Here is a 21,043-nt window from a genome sequence, read left to right as displayed (position 1 = left end):
TATAAACGGTACCGGGTGTGCAAGTGTGGAACAAGATGCAAGTTTGACCATCCTGTACTTCGATCCAAGATAGAACTGCTGTTGAAGCCGAAGAAGCTCAGCTTCCACAGCTTCCCAGCATGACATTTGGATAATAAACATCCGGAGATAATAACTAATAAAATGAATTTATGTAATTGGATTCTAGTTTATTATCAACAATTAATGTAATTTAACATTTACATTGTACCTAACAAACTTAAAAGATTTAAAGGCTTTAGCTAAGCCCAAATAATGAAAGAAATGGAACACTTTAAAATAACAAGGTTGGGGGAGGGGTATGAAATATATTGACATAAACTATATTGTTTCATAAACGTCACATACGGAACTTGGGTAAATTATTCTTTTAATAGTTGAATCTAACAGTTTTGATCGTGGATTTAGAAATAGTAACCAAAACAAACTAAAATAAGGAGCGAACCAAATTATACCATAGAGATTAGTATATAATATCCTACATTGATAATATACATTGAGTTTTTCCGCATTGCGATTGTTTTTATGGTAGCGTGAAAAAATTCGTACACCGCTCCAAATCACGAATATGAAATCTTAGTCGTATTATTATATTCACTGCATTTATTATTAAATTATTAAATTCATTATATAAGTAAGCAAATCACAAAATCCGTAATATTTTGTTGAGATGCGCACAATAGATTGTTGGTCCCTTTATTAAAAGTATAAATAAAACTACAAGTGTCCAATATTGATAAATTATACTTTATAATTAATAAAAAATTCATAAACCAAATGTAAACATATGATCGTATAGTAAACAGGTTTTTTGGCCCAATTTATTAATAAACTACTGTCATTATAATATCCCAAAGGTGTTGAGACCCAACTTATTATAAGTTTGTTAATGGAAACAAATTTAATATAATTTTTTGTACGCAGAGTATCAAAACATATTTTTACATACAAACACATAAAAGTTTACCAATGTAAATATCAATTCATAGTATAGGATATATTAAAAATTTATATACATCTTTATATCATTATTAGTACGGATTCTTAGTTGTATTTTCATATCGTCATCTTTCTCATTGAATTATTTAATTTACTACATTCATCTAAAAACCATTAAGCCCGTAATATTTTGTTAATATATGAATAATAGATTGTTGGGCCTTTTATTAAACTTATATAGAGTACTAGAAGGCTCTAATATTGATAAGAATATTCGACATATCAATTATCACACTATATTAGTAAAAAGGTTTTAAGGCCCAATTTATTAGTATGATATACACAATTTATGACCAAAAACGCTTTTAGGCCAGTAAACCGTATAATGGCTATGTCAACCATAAAATTTTATTGCCTTATGTGCTATTTGTGTTGCAGTAGAATTTATGGCAACAAATATACAAAATTGGTGTTGCATCCGGTGGTGATGTAATAGAGGTCCTATAACAACGTTTTAAGCCATGTATTGCAACAACATAACATTATTGCAATAAATCAAAGGTAGCAACAAAATGCATTTTATAACAACGTAGTTATTTTATTGCAAATGGCTAGGATGGATCTTGCCTCTATTGAAAAGGAAGTCAAAAATCTCAAACTGTCCATCACAAATCTCCATACAATGATCCAGCAACAAATTACTCACTCAAATGAGACCAAGGTCCAGCTGGATCAACTTCACCAGAGCAGATATAAACATTCAACATTGCTGATGGAAGGGATCAAAGAAGCTTTAGGAGAACACTTTGGCACATCTAGCTGCTCTTATCAGCCGGGATCCACCTCAACAAATCTGTAAATTCAGTCTCTACAGGATCAAGTCACAACATTGCAAGACTCCAATTCCTCTCTCACTGCACAAGTTCAGGCTTTGACATCTCTTGTCAAGAGCCAACAAACAGACATCCAAACTCTGGTGGACTCCCATAAGCATCTTCCAACGCAAAATTCCATAGTCTTAGGAGCCATCATGGGTAAACTCAACATACCACTACCTTCTTTGCCTGAACAAGTAAGTCCTGAAATTCCTACTCCCCTTCTCATGCCTGTCAAAAAGACTAAGGGGGATATAGAGGCTATGTTGGCACAGTCAAGGTCATCTCAACAAATCCAAAGTGCTGAAGAGAGTTTAAATCAAAAAATTTATATTGGAATGGAGAGGCTTTTTAAGGCAGCTGAGGGCCCTAGTCAAAGCAGAGAAGTTGATGAACTTCTTAAGGCACTCAGAGTTTCTCTCAATAACAATTTTTTCACCTACAAGAAAGCATTGTACATGACAATAAATTCAATAAGAGTGATGTTGGTAACTAAAGACAATTTCAAGGAAAGAAGAATAGTGGTCAACATCAATGACTCAGGGGTAGACAGATGTATGCAGGTGTCCCATAACTATTTTATCTCTATGAAAGCATCTGAATTAGATGTTTTGATAAGAAAAGTCAAAATTGTGATTCATGAAGACACTCTCTTGCTAACAAAATTGAAGAATGCACAAGTAGCTGCTTTCCCAAAAGCTTATCTACAGCCTAGCAAGGGAGTGACATACATTTGTTCTACTACCAAATATTTCAAACATTTTCAAGTTCCTAAACTATGTGTCATGGGAAACAAAAGGCTCATCATGACTCTTGAAACTGAGCAGAAAGTAAAAAGGAACAAGATTGTTGAAGATGAGGAGATGATAAAATTGTTGAGAAGATATCTGGATAATATAGAAGCAAACTTGCCCAAAACAAAAATCAACAAAGATGATTTGGATGATGATGAGCAGAAGAAGGTTGATAAAAAATCTTATGGCTTAAATTCAAGTCAATCTACTAAGCCATCTGGAAGCAGCGGTGGAGAGAAGAAAGAGGATGACATGAAAGATGAAGACACGAGGAGAAAAGGGGAAAAAGAGAGCAGAAAACCTCATAATAACTCAAAAACTCAAACAACCCTAAATATCCAAACATAACCACCTCACACCTCAGCTCAACTAACAACATCAACTGTCTCTAACATCAAATCTTCCCAAATGTCTAAGCCAAAATTTCTTTACAGACAAACTGCCAACTCCTTCCTAAAAATTCCAATCACCTCAAGCCTCACAAACTTCAAGAAAATAAAAATCGTCAAGCCTGTAAAGGAAGTGGAAGTCGCTGATAGGGCCGTCTGTAATTGCTTCAAAGAATCTGAATTTCCACCTCTAAATTGGTGCATCACAGATGAAGATCATTTCCAAAATTTAGCTGAGGAAATTTTCAAAGTCTGGGTTGTATCACTGAGAGAAGTCAGAGTCTATTTTAAGGATGGTACATTCACACTTCTAAACAAAAACTTAATGGATTTTTTGACTCCTGCAGAAATTAAGAGAGTGCTAAGTTTGTTAAAAGGCAAGGACACTGTTACAAGGACTTGGAGATCATCTTTGGCTGAATGGTTGATTGAAAGGGAGGAAACAAAGGGAAGAGATAAGGCTGAAGTTGAAGAAAGAAGAAGGAAACATGATGAAGAAATTGATATGTTTATAAAAAGATTAGAAGAATTGAAAGCAAAAGGATTGAGCAGAATTTCTAAAGATGGTAGATTTTTAAACATTAAATTTGGTGAATTCACAAGATTCAGAGTATCTGAACCAAGGGTACCCTAAGACGGCAAGGGAAAAACTTGTGGAAGCTCTAAGTGGAACACTAATCATAGAAAAACATGAAATTCTTCATCACTTGAAGGATAAAATTAGAGAGGAAGCAGATGTAAAAACTGTCTTTACCTGATTCCTATAATCCTGGAAATTGGTGAATCTTATGTTGAACAAGTTATAATTTTATCAAGCTTTATGTTTTAATCTTATCTTCCATCAGTTTTAAACTTGGGGTTAGTCTTGTTAACATGCATGAATTTGTGTGAAGCAATCTTATCACAAATTGGGAGAGATTATTGTAAAAGACATGCCTATACTTTAACAAGACTAAGACAACTTGTCAACCCTATGTAAGTTGTATTATTATCTAAATTTGTATTTTGTTCTTATAACACTTAAATTCTGTAAAAATATAAAGGAGCAGACTGGAGCCTTTTCCTAAAATAGTATCAAGCTTAAGGATTCTATCTGGAAGAAGATCAAGAAGATCATGCCTCAGAAGAATTTTGAAGAAGTTTGGAGTTGAATAAATTGGTTTGGAGAAAAATGTTCTAAGTCAAGATCTCTACAAGTCACAAATTTAGTGTTAGAGAGAAGTCATTTGAGAACTCCAGAATGACTTATCGAGAAGTCATGCAAACTCCAGAGAGTACTGACGGATAAGCAATATCTACTCGACGGATGAGCTATATATATCCACTCGATGGATGAATAACATCTACTCGACGGATGAGCAATATCTACTCGACGGATAAGATGTACATCTACTCGACGGATGAGCAATATCTACTCAACTTATAAGCAATATCCACCGGGAGTAGAGAAGTCAGGAAAGTTACTCGAGAACTCAAAAAGATATCGAAAAGTCATTCCTTCACTAGAGAACTCAGAGTTATCGAGAAGTATATATCCATTCGAGAACTCAGAGACATCTACAAGTCAAGTGAGGTTATGAAGACTAGAGATCTCGATGAGCTGAAGACCTCTACAAGCCAAACTTATTATGGAGTACCAGATATCTCGATAAGCCTTTATACTTATCGAGATATCAAGTGTTCAAATGAATCAATCTGGAGATCTCGAAGTACAGTATCAAAGTACAGAATTGCAGATCAGTTTAATATCCAAGATAAACAATCAACAAACAATCCAATAGCTGGATTGAAAAGTCTACAAAAAGCAGCTTAAAGAGTGTGCAGGATCAATGGCAAAGATTAACTGACAGAGGAAGATTAAAGTAAACACGAGATGCTAAAGATATGCTAAGCCAGAAATGGAAGATTTGATTTTCTATAAATAGAAATGACAAGTGACAGTTTAGAAAAGTTAATAGCATGTTTATTATCCACTGTGTAAACCATCAGTTAACTGAGCTATAAAGTTAACACTAGTCCTCTAGTTAGATATAACAATTTAGATCAAAAATTCTTGTAACACTCTCAAGAAGAAGCCGAGCTCCTTAACTTAGAAGAGTTCAGAAATTTTGTAGCAAAGCATCTTAATTTTTAATACAAAAATTAAGTGAATTTTGAAGATCCGTGTTCTTTATTTTATGCAAGTTTAATTTTTTCATGAACACCTTTCTTTACAAGATTTAATTTACTTTTTTCAATCATTATCTTTCAAGAAAAGCCTAAAATCAGAAAAACACATTCACCCCCCCCCCTCTGTGGGTGATTCATTACCTAAAAAATTCATTTATTATTTACATGATTTTATTTTTTATAAACAAATATTTTAGTGATATTAATCGAAAGTAGTCGATATACTAATTTTAAAATAAAATAAATTTAAATAAATTTAAGTTGAATATAAATTGTTAGGAAGTTAGGATGCTGTATTTAATGTCTCTAAATTGCATGATACCATGAAAATAGCCTTGATTGTATTTTAGAGAAGCCATTAATACTCGAGAGAGGTTCTTGGTATTTTACATGGCGTGTCTTTCTTCTTGAGTTGTATATGATTGATTGGGGCTGGAAATCATAATTACATTGATTCATGCTAGGGACATACTTAATTCTAGATGTTTTAATTATTTAATTAATATACCGTTTTTGCTTTAGGTATAATTTTAGTTAAACAATCTCTCAATTTTTATTGTGTTACTTGCTTAGTTAAATCGAGTTAAGAATTGCTTATCATTGATACGTTTGTCTCTGTGATATCGACGCTGACTTACCCTACTACATAGTTAAAAGGATTTGTTATGTATTATTATTTGATAGGCATGTGACAGCCTTGTCAATATATAAGAATTTTGTAACTAGATGTTTATCATCTAGTATATTTATTTATGAAATTTCTTTTTATGTTTACCGTCTTCTTTTGATGTTTTTGTGATTCATATTTTTCATTGTTTTAGGCAAACAGAAAGAGCAACAACGAAACACAAAACTCTTGGTAACATATTAAAAACCAAATATAATACAAACACATTCATTTGATTACCTTCAAATCCTCTAGTTGAGTAGGAGGATGGATAAAGTAGCTGCCTATAACCATAACACAACATAAAACAACAACAACGAAACAACCAATACAATCTTCAAAACTAACAATACATAAATGAAATAAACTTGTTCAAAACAAACAAAAATTATATTCGACATACGAAACTTAAAAATTTGGGGCAACTACGCAATGATATTTTTATATTTAGGTGCTTCCTCGAGTCGTAGGAATGTTATTTTCAGCTTCATCACTTGACACCTTAGTTGGAAAACTCTCCAATATCGAATTTAATATTCAAATTAGCTCCCCCCATTTTTTTTTATCATCCATGACATGTTCTTCTGCATCAATTTGTTCATTCTTGCCTCAAAATCAGCCTCAAGATCTTGCTTTATCTTCAAGCTCAACTCTCTCCAATTTTTTTTCTCAAAATCACTCTCAAGACTTCCAAAATCCGCCTCAAGACTTTTTCCAGATTTTATCCCCTTCCTTCCCTCAGTCTTTCCACCGACGACCAATGCATTTTCCTCAATTTTTTTTAAAAAAATATTACATTTGAGCATTTTTTACGTAGTGTTGGTAAAATTTTAAAAATTTATATTATCTTCATTTTTGCATTTCCATTATTTGGTATCTTGATTTGAATCGTACTTTATGAATATGCTCACCAACAAGAAAAATATACAATCTAAATAATTGATTTTTATCAGAACTAGAGAGTTTTACACCAAATAATTGATTTTTTCTTTTGTTAGTAATTCTCTACCTTAATGAAATGAAAAATGATTGAGGCTGTCTAGCCAATCACTTAGTAATGTGACTCAATTTAAACCATTTTGTGTTATTTGTAATGTAGAGTAATACGCCGAGGATCAAAAGCTCACGTCTTGTAATATCCGGGACATGACGCGTAATTATCTTTATCAATAAATAATTTTTATGTGATTTTTGGTGAATTATTTGATGATTGGTGTGGTTATGTGGATGTTTATATGTTCTAAAGTCTAGGTATGTTAATTTTATTATGTCCAGAATAAAATATAGATAATTAAGGTATTTTTCTAGTAATTTTTGGAGTATTATATAATTTTATATTGATTTATGAATTTATTAATTATTTTCTGAATAATTACAAAATTATTTTATAAAGCCAGGGATTTGTCCAACCTCAACCGTTTTTATGTTTTTATAAACCGAAACTCTTCTGAAAACTCCTTCCAAACCTAATCTGGTAAATTCGCACATTTTCCATGTTTTGACTTTTTCGATCCGGATTACGGTTTGACCCGTGCGCGGCCTGACGTAATATTTTCGATACGCTAACCCTTTTCGATAACATTATCTTCGTACAAATCGTTTTATAAAAGCCCGGTTTTGATAATTATCCGAAATAGGATAATGCTTATCCAAAAAAGGATAGTGCTTATCCAAAACAGGATAGTACTTATCCAAAACAGGATAATATTTATCCAAAACTATCGTATTTATAGTTACTTAGCGGCAAAACAACATATTCTATCGATCCAACTTGATCCAGAATGTAATAATATTCCGTAAATATAAATAGCCCTTTTCTTAATTCATTTTACGCGTAAAATCATAATTAGACAGTACAAACCCCTGAAAACCAGAGAAAACCCACTACAAGAAAAATGTAAATAGACATCACACATTAGACATCAGTTGTAGGTACCACTGATGTTAAAAAATTTAATGACATCACCCCGTGTTTTTCTGATGTCTTTGTTCTTTGAAGACATCGGTTATTATTAAACTGATGTCTAAACTTTACCTAAAAAAAAAACTTTTTGCGCCTACCTTAATTTTCCCCCTTAGTCAAAATCTGCCAATATCTGTTCCAAAATTTCCCCCCTTAACCAATTTTTTGTTCCCCCTTCCTCACCATCTCTCTTAATCTATCTTCACTCAATTAAAAAATAAAAACGACCTCTCTCCCTAACCCCTTCATTCTCTCTCGAACCCCTCTCTCCCCGCTCACCATCTCTATGAACTCCATTCACCGTCTCACCATCTCCCCATCTCTAGTCCGCTTACATCTCTCTCAACTCAACTCATCTCATACTTTGTTAATTATCTATGTTAAGTTCTGTACTCTGGTAAGTTATCTTTGTACTCGAATTGAAATATTCTTCTCGGAAGACCAGTTTTATAAATTGAGGGTTTTTGAAATCAAAACCCTAATTTTATAAATTGGGTTTTTTTTAAATCAAAACCCTAATTATTTTATTAATTCAATGTCTTTTGAAGTTACTAATACTTTTTAGTTTGTTGTACACAGGACGTAGTTTGAGTAAAAGATTTAAAGATTTAGGTAATTTGGGTGTTTTGTCTGTAAATTTGTAAGTTTGTTTGATTTTTCTTTTTTGATTTTTGTAAATTAGGTTTTCATTTGTGTCTAGGGAGGATATGGAGATAATTATACTTACATTGGTGATGGTCAGGTTTCTTCTTAGCTGTCTTTATTGCGATTCCCCGGGTGTTTAAATCTGGTAAGTAGTTGGGTTTTTATTTGAATCTTGTTATATGGTTGTGGAAATTGGGTAAATGCAAATTTATGGATTTGTTTGTTTTTAAGGTTGTAGATGATAGGAAAGCTATTCAGTCGAATAATTTTATCCAGGTACTTGAGTTACTTTCGAGTTACTAAATTTTGTTAAAGGGTTCTGTTGGATATGCATAGGCCGTTTGTTTATATATGTACTGCTTCCTATAATTATCATTTTGTGTAGTCTGTGTCTGACTAGTGGTGCTGGTAAAGTATACTAAAGTCTAAAGTAGAATTCTAAACTGTATTCTTGCATTTTGTATATCTTCATTCTACAAGATTCCAACAATATTTTTATATGTTGGAAGTGGTGTTATACATTTGACACTGATGACAATCGTGATTAATTTTTTTTAAAGGCCCTCATCTACCAGATAACATGTAGTTTCTTTGATTGCAAAATTTTAATTGGCTTCATGCCCGGCCTCTTTTTGCAAAAAGAATCCGGATTTGTTTGGTGAGCTTGCCAAGGGGCAGAGCCCAAAGGTTATTATATACATGCCGCCCAAAATATCTTAGTGTGATTATTGCCTCGTAACAAAGTTTTTCATGGTTACTAAACCATGTTGTGATCCTAATTGTGTATTATGTATCTACCGTCCTGCAGTTTTTGGTGTTTGCCTGCTCAGACTCTCGAGTTTGCCCATCTCATGTCCTCAATTTTCAGCTAGGAGAAGCCTTTATAGTCCGAAACATTGCAAACATAGTCCCTACATTTGACAAGGTTTGCGCGTAAATAGAAGAAGATGTAGTATATGTATTAAACACATGTTTGAAAAATTCAGTATGCTATAGTTAAGTAGTTGGAGGGGAAATCAAAGTGATTAAACTGAACTCACTGCCTGAGATAAGGCCAGTGAATAATAGGCTGGCTAAAGCTCAAACCTGTAATTATTATAATGCAGGACCAGTTTTGGCTTCTGGCTTCAGTATGTTTAATGTTTGGTTTTGACTTAGGGGCATATTCATATTGGGGTCCAAAGGCTGGGTATAACATCTATCATATGGTGAGTTCTTTATAGACAATAGATAAATAAATTCTAAAGAAGACATTATATATTTAAAATTTAGGAAAGACATACAGAAAGTGCTTTCTCTTCATCTTAATCTAGCTGTTAATCCCCTGGTGTAATATCTTCAAAGTGAAATGGGTAAAAAGTGGTGACTATTATCTCTTACTATTTGTTTTTTTCTCATAACAACGCTGATATAGTTTTCGGAGGAGTCACCATTGTATGTGGCATAGTTAGAATGCTAGTTGGAGGTTTTGTCCTGGATCTTATGACTGCCACAATATCCAACGCATTTAAGATAAGCACTTGCTTTTCTAGCTATCTTATGTTATTACTTTTGTAAAAGGATGTAGTCGTAGAGGACACTATCATATTAGTTTCCTATTGTAATTGACATAAAGGTGAAACAAATACCATCTAGCTTATTTTTTCTTCAAAAAAGCTTACAAGGCTTGTCGTCATTTAACGTAAAAAAACAAGGTTTGCTGTCAAACATGTAAAAGTGCGCATTGCAGGCGTGAAGTAATCTAGCTCAGAGTATACAGTTACCTGGCACAAGTAACTTAGCTGTGAGAGTGTACCACCACTCGGGAATTTATTACCTGCATTAAAAGTAATTATGTCTGGTCAGTATTTCAATTTTAAGCTAAAGGACAGATCATTAAATTTTATCCGAAAATCTTTTGATAAATGGGAAGTCTACACTAAGTTATATTGTATTTGACTTCATAAAATTTAAATACTCACACTGTTCTCTTCCTTATATGCTCTTCTTCAAGCCACGTACTTGATATATTACATTGGTGGACAATGTGAATGCTGATTACATCTATATTATATTATGATTCTCATATCTATCTGCCATTTGGTTTTCTGCACTATAAGATGCTGATTTTTCTTGAGTTAAAGTTTTGAATTCTTTTATTTTTGTGGGTAAATCAGTATATTATGTATGTGATAAAATGTAGGCCTAGAGGAGAATTGATTTTTTAATTTTCTTCACTGTTTTTTCCGCTACTTTCATTATTTACTTTCATGAATGAATGATAAATCTGATGACTTAAATGACTATGTATACATGTTATATAGCGGCTACCTAGATCAAAAATGTTGATTCTATTTTGGGTCTGCCTTAGGGTTGTATACTTGTATCATTGGTCAATTGCATTCTTTTCTTAAATGTATATCTTCATGAATGTTGTCAAAAGTTATGATTCTGTCTTCATTCATTTAACTGCTGCTCATCTTTTACCCTAATTATTCAGGAAACTGAACATCTTAAAAGTGTACTGGAAAAGGAGATCCCAAAGATTGAGGTACCTCAATCTGATGATCATCGTAATGTAATACGCTAGTGTGCTCACAAACACACATATTTAATAAATCTGGATCTCTTGTATTTACTGTAGATGAAGTCATGGTCCAACAAACATGCATCTCCTACTGAGTTGGGGAATTCTGGTGACATGCTTATGCCAGACCAAGTAAACATACCATTGATGGTATTGATGTTTGGGAAATTGATTCAAAGCTATTAAAATTTGAACAAAAAAATTACAGCTGGATCATTTGGAGAGTTGTAAGCTTTCTAAATTGTTTTTTTTTGTTTCATCAGTATATGCTCTTCTTCTTTTTTTTCATCTATAAGGCTATAATGGTAGATTGTTGACTGATACAGATATATGAAGTTTCAGCTTAAGGCTAACAATCTTCTAATGGATGAAAATGAAGTAAGAAGTTTCAGCTATTAATGTTTCTATTGTTAAGTTTATCGTTTATTTTTTGTTATTTATCGTAATTGGTGTTTCCACTAAACTTCTCCAAAAACTTATTGTTGTCTGTGTTTTTCAGCTGCATCAGCCAAGTCTTGTAATCTAAACTTCCTAAAATATAGGGTCAAGTTTATTTCACAACTAGATCACTAACATGCATAAACTTCTAGGATCTTGTTAGCTAGTAGTTGTGAACTATGTAACCTGTATAGCTGTACCTTAGTCGGAAAGGGACATAATATTTTGGTTGTATATTAGATTAATAGATTTTAAGTCAACTTGATCAATGACTTAATTTGATTGGTTATTTGTTTAATTTTTCTATTTCCTCTGCGTTTATTGATAACATTTTAAATTATCTTCCTCTGTTTGTATGCTGCAAACAAAATACTCTAGAACAGAGCGGCCATCGAATATGTTGTTGTTCACTTAAAGGTAAAAATTAATTTTTTATCTTGTGGTACCGTACTTTATTCTTTTTCTCCTTGTTTGCTGAAATTTGAGCAAGGCAAAGATCGATTAGGAGCTTTGAGTTGATAACACATTATAGACAAATTGTAGACTACTTAAATATCAGGCTGCCAACAATTTGTTATATCAGGCTTACCTAACAGAATAAGGCTGCCAAGAATTGTATGAGTGCATATAGTTTCACATCTCTGACCTGGGGCATTTTGCTGAAGCTAACTAGCACAAGTGAGTTTTAGTTGCACAGCCAGTATAATACTTTTGTGGTCTAAAAGAGTTCGATGGATAGACGATTCATGATTTTGTCATTTATTTGTGATTGTTTTAGAATATTTGATTATCAATTGAAAGCTTGTACCTTAGTACCTGACTTTACTTAAGACTGGCCTAGATCTATGAGGAACCAAATATAACAGAGTGTACATTATGGCTAAATTATCATCTTTTGTGATTTCAGGCGGTAAACTACTTGAAAATAAGGAGTTTGATGGATTTGACATGTCGAACCTTGTCGAGCAATATCAAGGGAAAGACTCCAGAGGAGATCGGGGAGGCTGTCAAAAATTGGAAATGTTCGAAGAGGGAATAAAAGCTAGGGGTAGACAAATATTTATAGAATGGCCTTCTATAGCATGAGGAGTTCAGCCTCGTATATGATCTGATAACCTCAAATTGTAGCTTAAGACAGCGTCATTCCTTCTATTGTAGCTTAAGGTCAATAGCTCTTAGTTTGGTTTTGAATTATTCTGTAATAAAACTAGATCTTGATATTTATGTTGATGAATATAAGTGTTTAGTTAGTTCATTGTTTAAATACTTTTAATGAATAAATACTGATGTTAAAAAAATGATTGGACATCCATTTTAATGAATAAATACTGATGTCAAAAAAATAATTGTACATCACTTTTAATATATAAATACTGATATCTCAAAGGCAATTGTACATCACTTTTAGTGAAAAAAAACTGATGTCAAAGAAGTTGATGTACATCGTTTTTTCCTAAAAAACTGATGTCAAAGACTCACATATTCAAGTCTAAAAGAAACATAGACATCACCTTAATTGGGATAGAACTGATGTCTAAGTGCCAACATAGACATCACATTTTACTAAATAAATTGATGTTTAATATCTGATTTTACATCACCTTTATGAAAAAATCGATGTCTATGTGGCAAAAAACATAGCTCATTATATGTTTAATCTGTTATAATAGGTGTAATTTATTTATTAAATTATTTATTTCTAACATTTTTTTGTAAAAAAACAATGGATGGACATCAGGCAGTTTGCTAGAAACGATGTCTAAGCGAGTAAAGACATCGGGTTATGGCTGATGTCTAGAATAGACATCACCAACATCAACATCGGTTGCTAAACAACATAGACATCGGCCAAAAACCGATGTCTATGAACATTTTTCTTGTAGTGACCCTATTAAAATACCGTATTCCTGAAAATCAATCGCACAAACGAAGGCGTTATCGAACTCCGATTCAGGCGTGCAATATATCAAAACGAAGCTCTCGAAAACCTCTTTTTGAATCCACCATCTGTTTTTGTGCAAGAATTAACGTATTTTTCTCATTTAGTTGTTTTAATTCGAATTAATTATGGATTAAATAAGGAATTTTTGTTATTGATGTTTTTGATATGATTTGATAGCATAATTATGTAAATCTTTTCTTCCTGGTCATTTGAATGTTCTAAATCGAATTTGGGTATTTTATTTTAGTGATTCTGGGTAAAATCGGTTACCACCACTGCATTCAGAACGTTCCCAATAATCAAACCATAATTTTTATTTGATTTAAGGAATCGTAGTTCATCAGATCGGAAAAATAAAGTTCAGCGGCTGCGGAAATGTTCCGTCCAGTTTTCCGGCCAAACAGTTGATTTATTACGCGATTTGATTGCATAATTAAGCTTCTAGAGGTGTAAACATGCATCCTTGTTGTTTTGGCTGAATTCTGGGCTCGTATGGCGGCTTCCAACGAGCTCAGGGGCGGCGTTAATGGCCGCCGTCACCGGAGCCGGTGAGGTGGGGAAGACAACGGTAAAATTACCGTCTAAACCCTTTGGTTTCGTGGATTTTACAGATCAGTCCTTGACTTTTCCAAAATATTCAAAAATTATAATCCTCTTTTAGTTATTTACAAAAATGATATTTTCTTTTTACAATTATTTTCAGAATTTTTTTTTATTTTAAATTACAAAAACCAATATTTTTAATTCTGAAAATTATTATTTTAATTCTAAAATAAATCTTAATTAATTAATTAATTAATTAATTTTAGTTGATAATTAATTATTTAATTAGTCAATTAATTTAAATATTATTTGATTAATTATTTAACTAGTTATTAATTAATTTTAATTGATCATTTAATTGGATTTAATTATTTATAATTGATTTAAAAATTTCAAAAAATATTTTCGAGCTTTAAAATATTATTTAAAATTATTTTATAGACTCGATAATTATTATAAAATTATTTTAAAGTCAGATTCGGGTATTCAAGCCCTATTATTTAATTATAAAATGATTCGGAGTCGAATTTTAATTTCGAAAAATGTTTAAAAATTCATATTATATACCTGGAAAATCATTTTGACCCCGAATCTTCTTTGAAAATTTATTTTTGATCAAATATCATACGTGCTATATATTATCTGATTGCTGTATAATATGATTGTATGTGCATTGTTTGACTGTTTCTACTGTAAGTTTCAATCCGTACGTCAGATTTGGGTGAAACGAAGGGTAGATAGAAGTTTGTATCCAATAGAATGAGATGAGAAGTAGTGTTGATGAGTATATGTGATGTATAACTGAGGAAGCGAGATGTCAAAAGGGAAAGCAAGTGGTTAGTGAGTGGGAACCAATTGACAAGTGTTAGTAAAGTGAAAGCGAATTGATAAGGCAAATGTCCCTGAACTTTCTTGTCGTATACTTGTGAATACTTTTCAACTCTTTTCATTATGTTGCAATTATTCCCAGTAGTTCCTATTCTATATTGCAAGAACTTTGAAGTACTTAACCCTAAACCTTGATTTTTATTGATCTTGAGCCGCAAGCCTAATTTCTTGTAAACCCTTGATTGTTGAATTCTTGGATACGAACCATACATATCTGATACTACACCACAAATACATATCTATCACATACTGATCCTTGATATGAGATTGCTTAACAGATGAACCATTATGCCTTGTATAATAGGAGACCATTCCTTGTAAACTTTGCACACTTGGTCTTCTACACTCTGATTCTTTCCCTGAATTGAAAGTCAATCTTCTTGTTTACCTTTTTATACCTTCATGGTATTGTGAATCACCTTATACTTCAAGATAAATATTGTTTATAATTCAGTTTATTGAATTACATTGGTTATCATGTTATTATTATAGAATTTGATTATTTTTAAATATGGACCAGATTCGTGGTCAGACCAGATTTGTGGTCATAATAGGCCAATGTGTGCCTTGGAACCAGTATATAGAGCAAAGTTGGGATCCAATATATAGGCCAATGTGCGTGACTGATCAGCAGCCTAACCTTGGTTTTTAAAATAAAAATGAATATCCAATTCTAATCATTGCTTATCAGGAAACTTGATTCCCTATATCATTTCAATTGATCATTTTTAAATCTCAGTGTTATCATTATGACTTGGTGAGCTAGTTAGCTCACTCTTGCGAATCTGTTGATGTTTTTTTCCAGTTAAAAAAGAATTTGGTGATGGAGAAGATCCCCAGTCGAGTGTGCCAGCTACGTTTACAGGTTGAAATGGAATAAGCTATCGGAAGTTGTGTGACTTGGTGTGTGCTAGAAGTTTGTAATAAAGTTTGACTTTAAATGTTAGACAAATCAATTTGGGATGTGATACGTTTGTAATAAATAAGATTGTGGCTTGTGGACATACTTTAAACTGTTGCAATCCTTGATTTTGGTAAGTAGGATCATTGCATATATTATTATATTCGTAAATAGTTTAAATATGGTGTGTGTGTGTGTTTTGGACCACAAACTTCTGACCTGGGTTGGGAGGGTGCTACATGTCTCTTTTATTTCTCTCATAAAATCAAGAATATATTTGTTTTGTTTATCAAAGAATTAAACTGACTAATGAATACTTAAAGGTTTGTTTAAAAAATATGAGAAAAATATGGTGAAAATCATGTAGATCTACCCTAAACTCGTGACACAATTATAAAATTCTTCTGATATATTTTGAAAGATACCTATAAAGAACCTGTCATGGATACATAGCTAGAAACAAATTTTGTTATTTGCATAACCCCACGACCATATAAAAAGGCTAAAATAAATTACACCTCTATATAAATAATCTAATGACAATATATAAAGATTAATTGACTTTACAAAGGTAATAATTACAAAAATATTTAGATGACCATATACCATATAGTTAATTCAGGAATCTCAATAAGTATTGACGTATATATAGGTTACTATCAAGAACACATCTCCAAAACTCAGGGCCGCATAATTGTCATAAATTTCTGGGCTTCAAAACAGCCATACAACCATAAAAATATAGCCAACCATAATCATACTAAAATTCATAAAAATCATTAGAATATTACAATACGATACAAAGTTTAGAGAAAAAGAATTATCCTTATGTTGTCGACGTTATATTTCCAACCATAAAGTCCTTATTCTACTATTCTCCACTTCAGCTCTCGGTGGCTATGGATACATATATTATATATCTAATATTATAAATCTAATATAATTTTTTTTTCTAGGATAACATAAGAATTTCTAAAACTAAATAGGTTTTCAAAGTCAAAAATTAGTTGACTTTTCTCAATTATTACTTGGCTGATCCAACAAAAGTTTGAAGTCTAGAACATTTTCTAATGAAAGAAAATCTTGTCATCTTCGCGTGGACGGTTAAATTGCCGATATCCGATATACAAGTATTCAAGATATGCCCCAAAAAATTATTCTTGTGAGTTTAACCCAACAAATTCAAATTTTCCTATAATTTAGCTCCAATCCTTTACCATTTCGGATTCATTATTTCCTCCAATAAAATTTAAAATATAATTAATAAATATCAAATTAAATGCAAAAAAATAGCATGGGAACGAAAATCATCTAAACTATATATGAATATATATTATTTCAATTACTTTGGTTCACAGTACTCTGTTCACATCTGTCGTATTGTATAAGGTCATGGTATCTATCATAATCCTTATTAGGTGTTAACAATTAGTTTGTTCCCTTTTGCTCAATATTGTTTCTCCTCATTATTTGAATTTGTTTAGTAGAAAAAACTAAAGGATAATGACTCTCAATATATGTAACCTAAAGAACATATAGTGGTAAAATACTTTCCATGGGACTGTTGTTAATTTTAGATATGCGGATTATAAGTAGTTCATTTCTGCAAATCTATCATCTAATATCATTATGGTGTATCGAAGACAACAAAGAATACTTGTTCACGCTAGTGGGATGACTTAAGTTTGATTCCTTGCTACTTCGAATTTTCTTACTATTTATTATAGACACAAAAGGCGAATCAATGCCCCCAAGAAAACCTCGACCCATAAATGGATTTTCGAGTGGGGGAATGTCAGAATATATATATAAGATCCTGAAAAAAACTTTACTTTAACATCTTGAGATTTTAGAATGGCTGATTAGTTAACAAGTCATTAATCCTATGATATTTGATGAGTTACGAACAATAGATTATTAGACCCTTTTTTAAAAGTATAAGTAAAATGTCTTATGGTATTGAATTTTTTTTACTGTTAACAAGAAATACTTGAAAAATAATGATAGACCCACAACACTATGTTATTAAAAAAAGGTTTTTAGGCCCATTCAATAGTAAACGATTTTCATCGTATCACCGAAAAGGCTTTTAGGCCCAACTCATTTATAAATTTTTTAATAAAGAGAGATTTATTATAAAGTATTTTTATTTCCATAATATAGTACCAATATATGCTTTCTTATATATATAAATATATAAATATATATACATATACATACACCCCTAAATATACACAATTATAGTCATCCCCAATTTCCAACTGTTACATCTTTTTCCTTGTACTCATATATATCATCTTAGATCCGATGTGTGCTCAGATCCGATCTGCGCTCGGAGTCTCGTATATCTTTGTTTGTACCTCAAAATCTTAAACCAATTCAGAACACATATCATCAAATATATCTATGAGATCATATCGCAAAAGTTACATACTATATTTCTAGATAAATTCATGCATTTATGTGATACTTGCAGTTAACAATGAAGAAAGTGCTCTATAAAGATAAAAATCCAATGGCTGAACAGCTTCTTCGGTATGATTTCAATGCAATTATATAGTTGATGTATGCGAGACATTTAATTATTCATTTTATTATATTTATTAACATTCATTTGCTAGAGAAAGATATTAAATATAACAAAATGATTACCTAATTATTTCTGATCCATGTGAATCTTACCGATCTTGATTTTTTAAGATTTGAGTTTACATAAGATCTTGAAATAATTAGGATTCAAATTTCATGAAAACCGATCTGAAATCTGATATAAAGTCTCTCAGACCCAAACCAAATCTGATCCAAATCGAAAACTCCTAAAAAACATTTATATTATATGTTATGTAATCATATATTTTACATGTTAATTTTTTTCTTAATTTATAAGTTATAGATTTAAGCTCTCAATTTTCTATTTCAGATAAACGTGAATCTGTCCTAAACTCCATTGGACTGGGTTCATGTTTTAATTTTCTTATGTTTTGATGATGATGATGATAATAATAATAAAAATAATAATAACAAAAAAACAATTATTATTATATTTAATTACTACTACTACTATTACTACTATTACTACTGTTATTATTTGGTTGAATTATGGATTAATTATTGGTTGAATCATGAATTAAGTACATTAAATTTTTTTCACTATATGACTCTTGTTATTCGGGGTAAATAAAAAAAAAATTAATCGCTATTTGGGGTAACTTAAAAAATATGTTTTTAATCTAAACCGTCCAGTACATCATTAAACAGTAGAAAAGGTCCCAATATAACCGAGCATTATTTTGTTAGATCTCCGCTATAGACTGGTTGAATCAATATAGCCCAATTTATGTTGAGTTTGACATAACTGACATTATTGTTGGGCCCGAAGGTAATTGAGAGATCAAAGAGTAAGCTAATAGCTGATGGATAAAATGTGTTATCTATTTATTTTGATCGAAGGTGATAATTAACAATGAGGATGTCTTAGTTGAACGATCAAATGGCATTCTAATCAAAATGAGTTGTTAAATGACGGTAACAGCTGGACTTTATACTTATAGTTATGATGAAGGTCAATAAATCAGAATTTTCAACAAAAATAGTTTCTCTTTTCATTTTAAACTATATATTTTTGTTTATGACATTTTTTCCGTTAATATAACAAAGATTGATCTAGAAACTAGAAAGGGTACATGTATAGTTTGGAAACATAATACCCCTACTTAATCATTCATGTTGTAGACACTAGTATATATAGGCCTGGAAGCGTGTATGAGTTCACTCAAATTGTTTTAAACTCAAACACAAAATATGTATATGATGTTATCAAACTCATGATAAAACACTAGTATCTGTTGTTCTTTCGTAGGTGAATGTGTTAATGCATGCGCAACCAATGTTGCTAACAACATCGAAGCTTGACATGATCGAAAATGTGAATGAAGCCTAATAAATAGAGAACTCAGATGGAGGTGATTTATGAGATATTTTCCATCGAGCTGATATATTTAAACGGGAATCATATATCTAAATAAACATTTCAGCATATATATTGCTCTCCAGTAAAGAAGGTAATGTGATTTAATTTGCATTTAATTTGAATCACCGTGATTTAAAATGCTATAGGTATATGTTTATTTTCCTTTGATTTAAAATGCTATATGTATATATTAATTTCCCATATTTCACGCTCTGGTACCTTAACTAGGAGGAGAGGAGTTCTGATACCTTAATTTCCCATATTTCACTTATAGGTAGTCATAGGGGTGATTGTGACTTGCTATTGTGTGTATCAAGATGACGCATCTACATATCTGTATATAAATGATTAACTTTTAACATTACCTTATCTTATTCTTGATGATTTAGGACACAGAGATCTACCCATATTATAAACGGTACTGGGTGTGCAAGTGTGGAGCAAGATGCAAGTTTGACCATCCCGTACTTCGATCCAAGCTAGAACTGCTGTTGAAGCCGACGAACCTCAGCTTCCACAGCTTCCCAGCATGACATTTGGATAATAAACATCCGGAGATAATAACTAATAAAATGAATTTATGTAATTGGATTCTAGTTTATTATCAACAATTAATGTAATTTAACATTTACATTGTACCTAACAAACTTAAAAGATTTAAAGGCTTTAGCTAAGCCCAAATAATGAAAGAAATGGAACACTTTAAAATAACAAGGTTGGGGGAGGGGTATGAAATATATTGACATAAACTATATTGTTTCATAAACGTCACATACGGAACTTGGGTAAATTATTCTTTTAATAGTTGAATCTAACAGTTTTGATCGTGGATTTAGAAATAGTAACCAAAACAAACTAAAATAAGGAGCGAACCAAATTATACCATAGAGATTAGTATATAATATCCTACATTGATAATATACATTGAGTTTTTCCGCATTGCGATTGTTTTTATGGTAGCGTGAAAAAATTCGTACACCGCTCCAAATCACGAATATGAATCTTAGTCGTATTATTATATTCACCGCATTTATCATTAAATTATTAAATTCATTATATTTTTAAGCAAATCACAAAATCCGTAATATTTTGTTGAGATGCGCACAATAGATTGTTGGGCCCTTTATTAAAAATATAAATAAAACTACAAGTGTCCAATATTGATAAATTATACTTTATAACCAATAAAAAATTCATAAACCAAATGTAAACATATGATCGTATAGTAAACAGGTTTTTTGGCCCAATTCATTAATAAGCTACTGTCATTATAATATCCAAAAGGTTTTGAGACCCAACTTATTATAAGTTTGTTAATGGAAACAAATTTAATATA

Source organism: Apium graveolens, chromosome 9 (genome assembly GCF_009905375.1).
Source record: "Apium graveolens cultivar Ventura chromosome 9, ASM990537v1, whole genome shotgun sequence".
NCBI classification, from domain to species: domain Eukaryota; kingdom Viridiplantae; phylum Streptophyta; class Magnoliopsida; order Apiales; family Apiaceae; genus Apium; species Apium graveolens.
The sequence above is the reverse complement of the archived record's forward strand: the minus strand, read 5'-3'. Positions refer to the sequence as shown.